The sequence below is a fragment of the Calonectris borealis genome, chromosome 2 (assembly GCF_964195595.1).
Source record: "Calonectris borealis chromosome 2, bCalBor7.hap1.2, whole genome shotgun sequence".
Taxonomy (NCBI): Eukaryota; Metazoa; Chordata; class Aves; order Procellariiformes; family Procellariidae; genus Calonectris; species Calonectris borealis.
The window spans coordinates 67,341,745-67,355,462 of NC_134313.1; positions in this window are offsets into that span (position 1 = coordinate 67,341,745).

The window sequence follows — 13,718 nt, forward strand, 5'->3', positions numbered from 1 at the left end:
TATGAAAAATAGCAATGCCCTGAAGTATTTATCACAGAATAACATCCCACAGAGGAATAATACATTATCTAATGGCATCTGGCAGACCCCCCACCCTCACCCCAAACATATTGCAACCTCTGCTCCTTGGATCCTCTGTCCTACTTCCTCTTTGCTTTTTTTCAGCGGCCTTTTTTCAAGTTCTGACTTTTCATTTTTTTAGGACTATTAAAAAATCCTATCTGGTAGCTCTATTTGGAGCTTATGCCTAGTTTCATAACAATGAACACAAAAACTTCTCTTTCTCAGTGCCACCTTTTCTCAAAAATGCATTTCGGTTACATAATCAGATAATTCTCATTCACTAAAAGCGAAATATTAACATATTAAAAAAGGCCATTGATGCCTGCTGATTCTCAACATTTTTTTCTCATTTCAGACATAGTTTTTGATTGTCTTATGTTTTCAATTTGTAGGAATTTAAAACCTTGCCCCTCTTTGCGGCAGAATGAAATTTGGCTTTAATGACTGTCTCGCTGTGATCGGTGCTGCCCAGATTTTTCTTTCCAAAAGCCACACCCTGCCGGTGCTTTTTTTATGTGTCCTGTGCTTAGACTAATAAAACAAAATTCAACTGAAAGGATCAGATTAAAATTATTCCATTTTTTTTTGAAGTTGAATTGCATATTTCTTGAAAGTGACTCATTTGCTGGCAAAGCACAATAGTGCTAAAGAGCCAGGAACAACTTCACTGAATCATCAGGTTGCTTAGAAGTCTTTACAATATTGTCAAAATTAAACTCAGAGAAATGAAAAACATTCCTTTTAAAAAAATTTGATTATTTGTGGAAAAATATTTGGATTGCTCGAAAAGGTAGACTATGCGTCTCCTCCTGCTGATACATTTCTTAACTGATATGAAGAGCAAATAGGCCCCAGCGATAGCCTTACTGAAAAGGGCTGGCTAAGCAAGATGGCCTCATCTAATATTTTTACAACCATCTTATATGGGCTGCCAAGGGCCGTATCTGTCCCATTGTTGCCATAAAGCTGATTGAACAAATCCTTAGGGATTAATCTTAAAGGATTTTTTTCCAGAAAACTGTATGTTATGTGAGAGAGAACATAATATAAAATACAACCTTTTATTCTATTTTCCCTCTCCTGAGAAGGATGAATAAGAAAGATTCTTCAAATGTCACTTTCAGACTTTTTGTGATGTATGTGTGCATTTTAGAGATAGGCACTAAACCAGATATGTGCGTGTTTTCTAGTTTATTCAGAGAAACCAACATTGTTTTCTGACTTCTAATTTTTTTATAATATATATTCCCATTTCTGTTCTGGAGTTCACCACTGAGATTTGGACAGAAAGTGAAATACTATCTTAAAAAAGTTCATTTTGTAGGAGTCTTCAGCTACAATCAAATGTCTTAATATATCTATGAACTTTTTTTCCAGTCTGGAAGTTTGCTCAGTGTAAGCGTATACAGAAAGCAGTCCTTTTGCTATGCATTAGACTACATAATTCTCTGTGGTAGTGTTATGACAGATAACTTCAGCTGGGTAGACATTCTTCAACCAAATCTCCGCATTCTGTTAGGGAAAACTGAGACTTCACTAGGTTGAAATGTACTGCAATAGTAATAATATATGGGAAGATTTACATAATTTCAAACTTCTGGGGCTATCATGATATTAAAATATTGATAATATTTTAGTAATATGAAAATATTTGTTTTCTGCAATTTTAAAATTGTAAACAGTTCATAGTTAGACATCTTTTCCACCTTCCAATGTGTGACTCCTTCAGCTGCCATAAAATGTACCTTTGTTTAATCTGAAGACAACATTGTAATTTCTAAAGAGATACATTTTGCAAAACCAGTTTTGTAGTAGCTCACTGATAGAGTTTTGAATAAGTGTAAAAATAATGTGGTTACTTTTAGGATCAGGCTAGAGGATTTGATAATGTAATTTATGTTATTGCATGAAGAAGTTATTTTCTCCTCCTACTGTAGATTTGTAAGTAGTAACATTTTTAAAATCTGTGCTGTGCTTTGAAAACCTATTCTTCCAAGAACCATGCACCAATCAAGCCAAAATTGCTGTCTTGTGTATACAGACCCTCACCTCGCATACACTAAGGTGAAGCTATATGAATTATAGAACACTGAAAAGAAGTAAAATATCTCTGCTCTGCAGGTCTAGGGTGGGGAAAAGTATAAGATCACTGTGCTTTATGTATCATTTGCCCTATGTACAAGCTGCTGCCTGGAAAGGTAACAGCTCGTAGAGAAGGTTTGTTTTTTCTTCACAGCCAGCAGTTGTCTTTGATCAAATAAGCCCAGAAATGTTTGTAATAAAGTACAAATACCCTCCAAGAACTTACTGAAGGATATACAGTAAATCTTTCAGTCAAGCTTCAAGAACAAGAACCACAAAAGATGCTAGCAGATTCTTCGTCAGCAGGAAGATAAGTTTTGATACAGCCCTTTCTTAAAAAATTCTGAGTGAGTAAAGTAGTCTTAAGAGAAAGTTCCCAGTTATGGATTATCTATAAAAAGAATAAGAGAGATTAACACTGAAGGTGTTTCATGGCTATAAACAAATAATTTGTGAGCGCATTGTGCTCAGAGCACAAATAGGACCAGGAATTCTAAGTGCCCCTAGCTGACCAGCATACACATTTATCATTGGTCTGGTGTAATGAAGATAACCTGATAAAGATCACACTATGACAGTTTTTCTTTTGCATTGGCTGCTGAACAGACAGAAACTGTTTCCTGCGGCCAGCCAACTATTGATCCAACTCCCTTCTCCCAGTGGTGCAGTTAATAGGAATTCCACAGGCACATCAAAGCTACATTTTGTCTTCATTTTCATCTGAAATATGAGTTGGTCTTTTGTACTTTAGACAGTCATTTACTACTCATTTTCCTTCATTGATGTTTATGAGCTGAAGCATAAAATGATTCTCAAATGTAGTTTAACTGAGGCAACTGTTGATGTTATGACCATGACTACTACTGCACCATCAGCTGCATTAAGTCCATGAATCAAGGTTTGCTTTTCATTCATCTTTGAGGCAACATACAGTAGGAAGTATCCTTAAAAAGCAACTGTGCTGTAGTTGAAGAAGTGTATCAATTTGTCTGCATAGGGACTGAGGGAGCAAAAAGTGACCAAAGTTCTCAGCAAACAGCAACAGAACAATAGAGTGTTTCTTATTCCTTTACATTCAAGGGCTTTTCCCCACACTGTGTCTTAGAAATAATTTGCGAAATAGTCTTTCTTATATGCTTTTTAATATTTTTTTCACTGAATTATTAGCAACAAAATGAATAGAAGGAAGAGCTGCCATACACAGCAAGAGGGAAAGCCAAAGCACTCGATTCATTTGTAAAATGATAAAGGACAATCGATACTGTGGCAAGTATTTTTTTATATGCAATTATTAACTCATAAGCTACAGTATATCTCATCTCATTTCAACAACAGCTGATGTCTCCATTTCCCCCTGGAAACGCCTGCAGGTCCCATTATAAGAATCATAAATAATATGTATTATATGAGATACGGATTGATTATGTGGGAAAAGCTGACATTTTCATCCATCATTTTAAGTGATGTTTAATGATGGATTACCAGCCAGTAATTCCTCTGATATGAGATTAAATAAAATAGCAGGCTGTTTCAGCAGGCTAGTCCAAGGAGATGGCAATAAATCTGCTCAATTATTGTATTACCAATCCGGTTTTCACTGCTAAGGATATTATTATTTCATTTACACTTGTTCATGCATCATAGATTATTTTATTTCTGTCAGTCAATGGGAGAAAGTGCAGTATTTTATTCTCAGAGCTGCAAAGAACCGAGCTTTGAGAGCGTACGGTACCTGCAGCTCAGTAGGCCTCAAACAGACAGAAAAAAGCTACCAAGCTCCTATCAGACCAAAAATACATTGTGAAAACCACATTTTAGAAAGTAGCATTTTGTTTTCAACCTAGTTTTCTTTACTTATCTGAAAATCTCAACGGAAGGATACTGCTGGAGAAGCTGAACCATTGAAACAGAATTATTGGATCCTCTACGATTTGTACTTCACCTTGGTCTTGTAGTATATTGAGAATTAGATCATTCAGACTATCTTTTGGCCTGGCAAATTAGATTGCAAATAACCATAACAAAGAGGATCCCTTTTTTTCCCTGCCTCATGCTCGGGAGGGGAGAAAGCATGCAAAGTTTATTAACAGAAGCCTACCACAGAAAGTTATTTTCTTTGCTAGCCTGACCTTGTAGTCCTTGCAACTCCCCTTCCTTGCAATGAAATCAAAAACGTTGCACTTCACTCAGTGCCCATGTTCTCCCCAGAATGTTTCGTAACATAATTTGTAGATAATATTACAGTATGGAGCATGTCTAGTGCCCAGCTAAGCCACCTAGATGTGGGGGAACTTTTAGATAGATGGGTAAATTTTAACCAACTCTCCCAGAGTGCAAATCAGTGGAGCAGGTGGGCTGTGGAAAACACATCACACATATAGTGTGAATGATCCCTGTTACTTTACCCGTTGCTTTTCTGTAAAAAAAGGAAAGATGAGAATAATGGTTCCTCCACTCTCCAAACACCAGAAAGGCGACAGCCTTGCAGTGGCAAGTTGTAATCCATTCCTTGCAGAAGGAAATTTCTCCAACCCTGGTCCAAAACCTGCTTCCCAGGTTTTCACCTGACCCTTTCCCTGTGCTTGGCATCCCCAAAAGAAAGATGTCAATGAGAACGGTTTTCCTCAAAAGCAAAAGCACAAGATCACTTACACTCTAGTTATGGAAACTCTGTACTGAAGTGCAGTAGCTAGATGAAGAGAGATGAGTGGAACATAGAGTTTATTTCTTCCACAGTTTTGTCACTCAGGTGTCAGCCAAGAAGTGAAAGCTGCTGAGGTCAGTGGAAAATTTCCTCCAGGAAAAAGTTTCCTCCCTAACTTGTTCTTGTTTCTCAGCCCGTCAGATAAGCTTTTATCTCATACATGGAGGCAAGGACATGTTGCAGAATAGTGCCCCCACGGAATCATAACCTAAGTATCTATGCTGTGCTGGACTAACTTAGCACTAGGAAGGCAATATGGGAGTCAGTGTGGATAGGTCTTCGAAAAAAAATCAGTTTGATTCTCATCATTAGTCAAAAAGGCAAAGATAATTGTTAGGAGTTATTGGGACAGGAGTGGAAGTAAAATAAAAATGTCTTTATGTCACTGCATCAACTAACATCACCCATTCAAAAAGGGTATAGCAGAATTAAGGAATGCAATGAAATCAAGAGTCAAGCCAGGCCTATCCTATTGAATAAATATTTGAAATATTTTATCACCAGCACAGTCAGATTCCAGTGACTGCTAAGACTTGAAAAATCTCATCCTGTTAACAGACCAGCAGCTAACTGCTAATTTTAAAAAGACAATAAATACATCACAGATGTCTCACTTCAAGGATGCACAGCACTGCAGATTTTCATTTTGGGCACCTTGACAGTGTTTACTCTGTACAGATTTCTAAATGTATTCATGTTATTTATCTCTTAGACATTGACAGTCAAAACAATCACTCTGAACTCTGAAGATAAACCCAAAAGCCAGATAACTCAGTTAGAGGACAAATTCCACATGCCACATCCAAGCCACGTACAGAACACATGCACACACCTGAGCGCATTTATGACGAGGCTGCTCCCAGGGCACAAACTCCCGAGGCTGCATTTGGCCGGTCTCGCGATTTAAAATCTCTCTGCAGATCCTGGCGCAAGGAACACTCGAGAATGTTGCATCCTGCTGACTACCATGAAGGGAGGGAATGGAATTTTTGCCACCATGCTCTGTCTTGCTTGTTGAAACAGCTTTGTCTGGAAGCTGCATAATGGAGTATGCCAGCAGAAACCTAGGAGCAGAGCCACGTAATTGCTGTGGCAGAACGAGCAGAGGGTATGAAAATATTGTAATATATGCAATAAACAGTAGGTATTTCACTAAAGTTATTAGCAAAAATGGTTCAAAGATGTTCATATTTTCTTAACCTATACAACAATATATACCTATATATATTCAAAGTGTTATCGGTACCACACTCACCAAACCAGTTGCAATGGGGTCAGTTGCAACCGCTCTCAGAAGCGGGCCCAGAGGGGGACCAATTCGATGATGATCCTGTCACAGAGTCTGGAGTCACTCAGGCATTCCCGGTGAAGGTCCAGTCTGTCTAGGAGATCTCATAGGAAAGGGTTCGTGCATGGGAAGTTCTCAGAAAGACAGGCTCCATTTTGGGTAAAAAAATAAGTCATTTTTATATCACAGAGACGTAAAGGGGCATAGGCCATCACCACCTGGAGCAGGCAATGGGTGCTGTTAATTTCCATTCTTCACCTGGCACAGCCAATAGATAACGATGGTTTCTATTTTCTCAGACCAATTTTTATTTTTCCAGACTGCTTCCCTTTTTTTCCAGGTAGAACAGCCAACAGCAGTTGTCAATTCTTACCTTCTCAGGATGTTTCCCCCCTTTTCCAGACTATGTTTCAGCTTTCCAGATGATAAGTGGCTGTTCCTTAGTTTTGCGCTTATCAATGGTATCTCAGGATGTCTCCAGTTTCTCGGTACTCAGCTGCACTACAAAGATGCCAGCTGCGCTTCTCAAGGATGCTCCTGGTTCCCAGGCTGGCAGGCATTTTCCCTGTCAGTATTTCAGCAGGCATCTTCTTCTATTCTGTATTTTTCCCGTTATAACCAAGTCACCTTTATGGCTGCTTCCATCAGTTGCTGAGTTCTGCTTAGTCTTTAATAAATTGACAATGCTTAACTCAGGAAAATGGTATTTTGCAGGTGCTACAGGATGAATGAAAAAAAAAGGTGTTCTAAACATGTATAAATGTCATCTCTTCAGGATACAACTGTTTTTACCTCCTCTTTTTTCTTTCCTTCTGATTCCCACCTTACCAATTTTTTTAACAATAGGCTGTATGACATTCCCTGAAGCTACTCAAATCTCCCTTGGCATGAGGAGCCAGTAACTCATGTACTTGCTCTGTAAAGCAAGGAATTAAATCTCTGAACTGTAATACTGGATTGCTTGTGGATATATATGAAGGAGCCTAAAATTTTTAAAAATATTTTTTCATTATATGTTGCTATGTCAATTTTGATTCCTCACTTTCTGTGATTTCCATCTTTAGGCCAGACTTATGGAGGCTGAAGTCTGCTTATTTGATGTAAAAACAATTATTCTAATAACAACACAAAAGGATCAATGAGAAGACTATTATATTTTTTCTGATGTTGACCAAGACTGCTTGGCTTTGAAGAGGAAGTGTGTGCAGAAGGAGGAAGCCTGGCTATCTTTCATTCGCTAGGCAGCCCCATTTCTCATGCCTTACAGCCTTCCTGCCAGCCCCGAGGGTTGATTTACAGACCCAGTGGGGGAAGATGGTTGTCCTCCAATGCTTTGCATGGTTGTGAGTTCCTAATTTTACTGACTGTAAAAGTACCAGATATAGCTGCACAAATTTTTTTTATTTCTTCTGTAGGAAAGAATATTCACTTGTGTACTCAATGCCAGCACTTTTTGAACCATCTGTGCAAGTATGCAGAAGGCTTCTTAGTGCAGCACAGGCTTAGGGAGATATGCCCTCTGCTCGTCCTTTTAGGAGGTAGCTCCCACCATCTTAGTGAAAGCAGGGGGGAAAGGATGAGAGCAGCAACTGTCCCTGTTTGCTTTCTCTGCACGGCAGTAGCTGGTCCAGAGCCCTTGGCTTTCTTGCGCAGAGACTTCTTTCTCCATAGCGCAAACAGGATGCAGCTAGTCCCATGCAAACACAAAGGCGTCAGAGCGGACAACTCCCGTTCCAGAAACCTAGCAGCAGCACCTATTGCCTACTCACTGTCTGCGAACTCCAGAAAAGCTATGAAATGGAGGAACAGACCAAGAAAGCAGGATTATCGCAGATGGCTGAGGCTAAGATGGTATTTTCTTGCTGAGCCAATTCTTGCCTTTTATAACATTGATGAGATAATAGGCTTAACACTGATGAAATAATAGGCTGAGTGTGCTGGAATGCTATGTAAAGGCAACTAAAGCTTCAAAACGTAGCCTACTAGGTAAATGTTGATCTGGTTGCCTCCAGCTCCTTTCCACAGTACGTGCATTCAAACAAAAGCCCTGTGAAGCTGTCATCAGCCAGGACAGCTAACTCACTGCCAGACATCCAGAAGTAGTTTGAGTACCTCTGACAAGCATGCACCCATCACCACCAAATGGCCCTTCTGCCACCCACTTGGTGCTGGTGGCAGGGAAGCCCTGACTCGAGGCATGACACTACTGCAGCCTGCAAGGAGGTTCCTCCCATTGCAGGGGCCTGGTGCAGCCCCCCGGGCACCCTGCACCCCGCTCTCCCTCCCCCTCTCACCTAGCTTGCTCACAGCTAAACCAGCTGCTTTGAAGTTTTTCATGTGACATCTATTCCAAAGGAAAGAGGTCTGGGAGATGCACTAGTTTGGTTACCAATACTTACCTTTGTTAGATTGTGTTGTGCGTTTCCAAAATACCCTTTTTCCCCGCTTCCCATCTTAAATGTGCAAGAAATTTGATCTGTTTCAGCTCAAGGAAGTGTCTGCCAACACTGAAAAAGAGGGTAGTATTCACCTTCAAGGCATCTGAGGCAGAATTTTTTCTGATTCTTCAACAATTGGGAGAATTTTTGAAAGCCACAGCAAGGTGAGTTCCCTTTCTTGGCCATATGTGTCTGGCATTGTCAGTTTTACTCACATGCAGTATCTACCACGTCCAGGTACAGCTTCTGCCTCAACAAGTGATTTCTGAGTAGATTTTCATTAGCTTCTCTGCCCCACCAGTAACAGTATCAGGAAATCTAGTAGTGCAAAAGGTTAGAATGACATGCTGTAATCCTTCCTTTCTTTCTTTCGTTGAAGTATGTTATCCTTTATTAAGGCAGACAAATACTCTTATCTTTTTCCTTGGTCAAAACTGTAGATCTACTATAGCTCCTTGTGTTAGCAGGTCAATTTCTTGTCAGATGTGCATGAATACATCAATAAAGATAACACTAGTGATTTTACCGTGGGTTGTTGCAGATACAGTATCACTTTCATTTCAATTGTTGTAATTTAGGAACATTTCTGCCTACTGCTTAAGCCTCCTGTTTTCTCAGCTGCTACCAGAATGGCAACATTACACTGATGGCTTCTCAGTCACTGGGATTCTCTTTTCTCTGAGCTGATGTTACACAACAAGCCTCATCTCCAATAAATAAAAAGATGCTATTTATGAATCTTAATTAATGAGTCTTTATTATACTCCTAGTTAACACAAAACTTGGGAAATTTACCCTAATTAAGTTAACCCCTGTAACCCCTGTGTGGGGTTAACCTGCACTAGGTATTTCAAGACAGCACCCACATGCAGGTCGAGGGAGGTGATCCTGCCCCTCTGCTCTGCTCTGGTGAGACCCCACCCGGAGTGCTGCATCCAGCTCTGGAGCCCCCAGACATGGGGGAAAGACATGGACCTGTTGGAGCGGGTCCAGAGGAGGGCCACGAAAATGATCAGGGGGATGGAACGCCTCTCCTGTGAAGAAAGGCTGAGAGAGTTGGGGTTATTCAGCCTGGAGAAGAGAAGGCTCCAGGGAGACCTGATTGCGGCCTATCAGTGCTTAAAGGGGGATTATAAGAAAGATCGGGACAGGCCTTTTAGTAGGACCTGGGTATTGTTTTTAAACTAAAAGAGGGTAGATTTAGACTAGATATAAGAAACAAATTTTTTATGATGAGAGTGGTGAAACACTGGCACAGGTTGCCCAGAGAGGTGGTAGATGCCCCATCCCTGGGAACATTCAAGGTCAAGTTGGACCGGGGCTCTGAGCAACCTGATCTAGTTGAAGATGTCCCTGCCCACAGCAGGGGGGTTGGACTGGATGACCTTTAAAGGTCCCTTCCAACCCAAACTATTCTATGATTCTTTGATTCCATGCACTATGTCTTCAGCAGGATTTTGTTCTGGATTGCCCGCCACGTGGTAAAATCACGCTAAGATATGCAGAAGTGATAACACAACCTTTGTGGAGTTTTTCAACTATGCTGAGCTGATACAACTGAAAATCATGCCATCTGCTCATCAAAACACAGCCCATCTGTTTCTGTGTAATGATTCTCATCTTTTATTTTGTACAGCCACCATAACAAAAGGCACTGCAGGTGTTGCCATAATACAGGTTATCATATTTGTATTTTGATCTAGTAGTTTTGGATATGTTTTGTCTGTTCTTGTATCAAATTGACTTCCAAACCTGTATATGATGTGTGATGTTTATAGCTTTAATCTTCCGTGCACTTCCTCTTTGTAAAACAAATTTTTATAAGTTATGGTTTCAGATTACTCCCTACAGTCAAGAGCATACGTATTCTTTAGGTATGTACTTTTAATCATCATAACGTAGTTTTCTGCTGTTACTGTGGTTTTGCCTGCTACTATTTTTTTTCATTTTTTTTAATCCATCTATTTATTATTTACCTCCCTAGATGTTTAACATATCTTTATTTTGTTCTACGGATATCTCTTCTCTTTTAGTAAGTTCAGATTCTTTTGATGTAGAAATGTTTAAGACTGGCTGGATCCTCAGAAGAAATTGATTCTCTTGATACCTGAATCAAAGTATTAATAATGCCTCCAATAGTGACTTGCAGAAACCAGACTCCACAATCTATGAGATTGTAAAGTAGGTATGTTTATTCAGCGCTGGGCGGCACGGGGGGTAGTCCCACCAAAATCGTGCGCGCCTCAACACGGCAGTCACCATAAATATATACATATTCATAGAGTTTTGTAATACGCCTATACATATGCATGACCTGTCCCCACTTTGTATTAAAATGAGTTCCAAGAAGTCATTTCCATAGACCCCTCCCATCTGCGCTTGCGCATTGCCTCCTAGTGGTGGTCGTCGGGGGTCGTGGGGATGAAGGCTGATAGTTCCTCTTCGTCACCGCTAGTAACCTTTTGTTCTTGCGCAGGCTCAGTTGTCTTCTTACTTTTGTCCATACCGCAGGGTCAGTTTTAGCTGGCTTTTTGAGACAAGTTTTTAGTCTTTATCAGGAGCTGTCCTTGTGAGGCGCCTCAGTTAATTTACACCATAGCTAAGTCGGCCTTATCAGGCTGAGCCGGCCTTATGAGGAACAAAGTATCAAGCCCCTACCTACTGATTCAATCTTCTAACTACTATTAATCATTCAACTACTAAAATTCCTTAATCCCTTCTCTCAATAGTACATGATTTCCACAAAGTCCATTGTTGCTGTTGATTATTAATAGGAGAGAATTATTGCATTTTCTCACATTCACATGTTTGTTTAAGTCCTTTGGGATGTATGCCATAATATTATGTTACTGAACCGGGAAAACAAATCAAATTAAGAGTTGTAGCCCAAGAAATCCTTTGCTTAGTTTAACTTTGCTGTTTCTATCCCTTTAAGTTTTAGTTGCTGTATTCAGCAGATATTTTACCTTTTACATCACTGATTAAATTAATTGAAGGGCTCTGACTGCTCTTGATTGTCAGCAATTTGGATGCTTATTAAGTGGTTTAAAGTATATTTAATTAAAGATGTATTGCTTCACATTCAATAGGCAGTAAAAAATTTAGCATTTATGCCATCTCAAATTTATTTAAGTATTATCACTTTTTCTGTAGTTCAGGAAGTTTTAAAGGCTGTATGTGTAATTTCCTCATTTTGAAAGAATGACTAACCACTAATTGCACTGAATATAGTCTTTCTCTTGCCTATCTTTTATAATTAGAAAAATGAATTGGCCCTTACGAAGTGATATGTCTTTGCTTGTTCCTAATAAAGATATTATGTTGCCACTCACTACCTATTTCAAAGGTTAAGAGAGACTGTGGCTCACAGGAGGGATGGGTTAGTAAATGCTACAAACGTGTCTGGGGTTTAGGCATTGAGTTGCACGCTGCTCTGAACTCTTTTTTCTCTCTTCTTTCTTTCCTAAATTAAAAACCTATCCCAGAACAACAGCAGTCAGCCTTTTTCATACCTTGCAAAATAGTCCAGAGGGGGTAGGCACATAAACAAAACCAGCCGTAATACAGGAGGCCACATAAACTGGTGTTTCTTGTGGCGAAGCATGAGTTTATTGTGCTTTCCCCTTCTCCAACGTCTTTAGGAAAATTAAACCATCATCCCCTGCCTTTACCTTCCCCACAAATCCTTTGGCAGGAACTACCGGGGGAGGAGGCGTAAGTGGTGAAAGCAAACCCCATGACATTTCTTCGAAGGCTCTTGGTGAGGAAGAAGAGAGCACGCAGCAAGTCAGGCAGCGTGGCTGTGCCAGCCCCATTTTAAACCTGGAAGGAAAATCCTGGCAGTTGTAGATATTTTTCACTTTTTTATAGAACTATTTATTTGGGAATAGAAAGAAGAGTCCATGGGCCCAACGCGAGTTAAAAAAGTATCAGTGACTTCTCCTTCCTTGTTTTTGAAGCTGAGTTATTATAAAATAATGGGATATGCTGAGAGTAATCAGGACACGAGGATTTGGACATCCTTTCCAAAACAGGCCGGGCTCTTTCACCTTTAGTAAAAGGAATTTGGGGTGAAGTTTAAAGCAGAACTGGAGATGTCTGCGGACATGAATTAACATCCTGAGGTTTATTTGCTTGTTTAGTAAGGTCACCTCGGCCTCCTGCTGAATCAACGGAAGGCCTCTCCTACCGCAGGCCTCTCCACCCCCTCTCCAGGGACGAGGAGGAGCTGGCTAAGGATCCTGATTATTTCAGGGTAGGGATCTACAAATTTGTCTTCCGCTGCCCTGTATCGCATCAAGCCCCGCTCGCTGTGTTTGCAGGGTGCAAGACAGAGGGGGGAAGGGCAATGTCCGGAGACACACTCCTCCTTCCCCGGCGCTTGGCTGGTTGGAGCATGCAGGCAGATGTGTTAGGTTAAGCAATAATGGGGTCAGTGGAATTTTCCTTGCTGGGCAGGTAGGGCTGCAGAGGGCTGCCACTGCTGTTTGCCTGTGTGAGAAGCTGATTTTTTTCTTTTTTAAGTTGCATTGGGTGCAGGTGCCCAGGTACTGGCAGGGGGGACTGCAGGACAGCCTCTGTGAGGAGAGGCCGGGGCTGCCCCGTGCCGGACACAGCCGGTTCCAACGGCCCCACCAGAGGGAACAGCTGAGCCCCTCAGCCAAGATGGTGGCTCCTCAGAGAAAGCATATGTAAGACAGGGCAGAAAAGGCTGGGCAGGCAGAGGAGGAGATAAAAAAGAAGAGTAAGAAACAGCAGAGGGAAGACCAAGGTCAGAGGAGGTGCTCCATGGCAGAGCACATACTGCCTGGGCCTGTGGAGGATCCCCCTTGGAGCAGAAGAGAAGCGGGAGAGGGAGGGCACGGCCGAGAGGCACGTTTGTGTGCCGACCATAACCCCCGCCCGTGCTGCTCCTTATCTTGCTGAGGGGACAGAGTGCGACCTGCGGTGATAGCAAGAGGGAGGAGAGGAGCCTGGCGTGACATTGAGCCTGGGGAAGAGGAGAGGAAAGGTGTTTCCCCTAAGTGTTTTAACATTCATCTTCTTGCTTCCCAATACCTGAATCATTAATTAAATATATATATAGTATTTGGCCATAAATTAATTTCCCCCAATCAAGTCCGTTTTACCCATGAGGGTAATT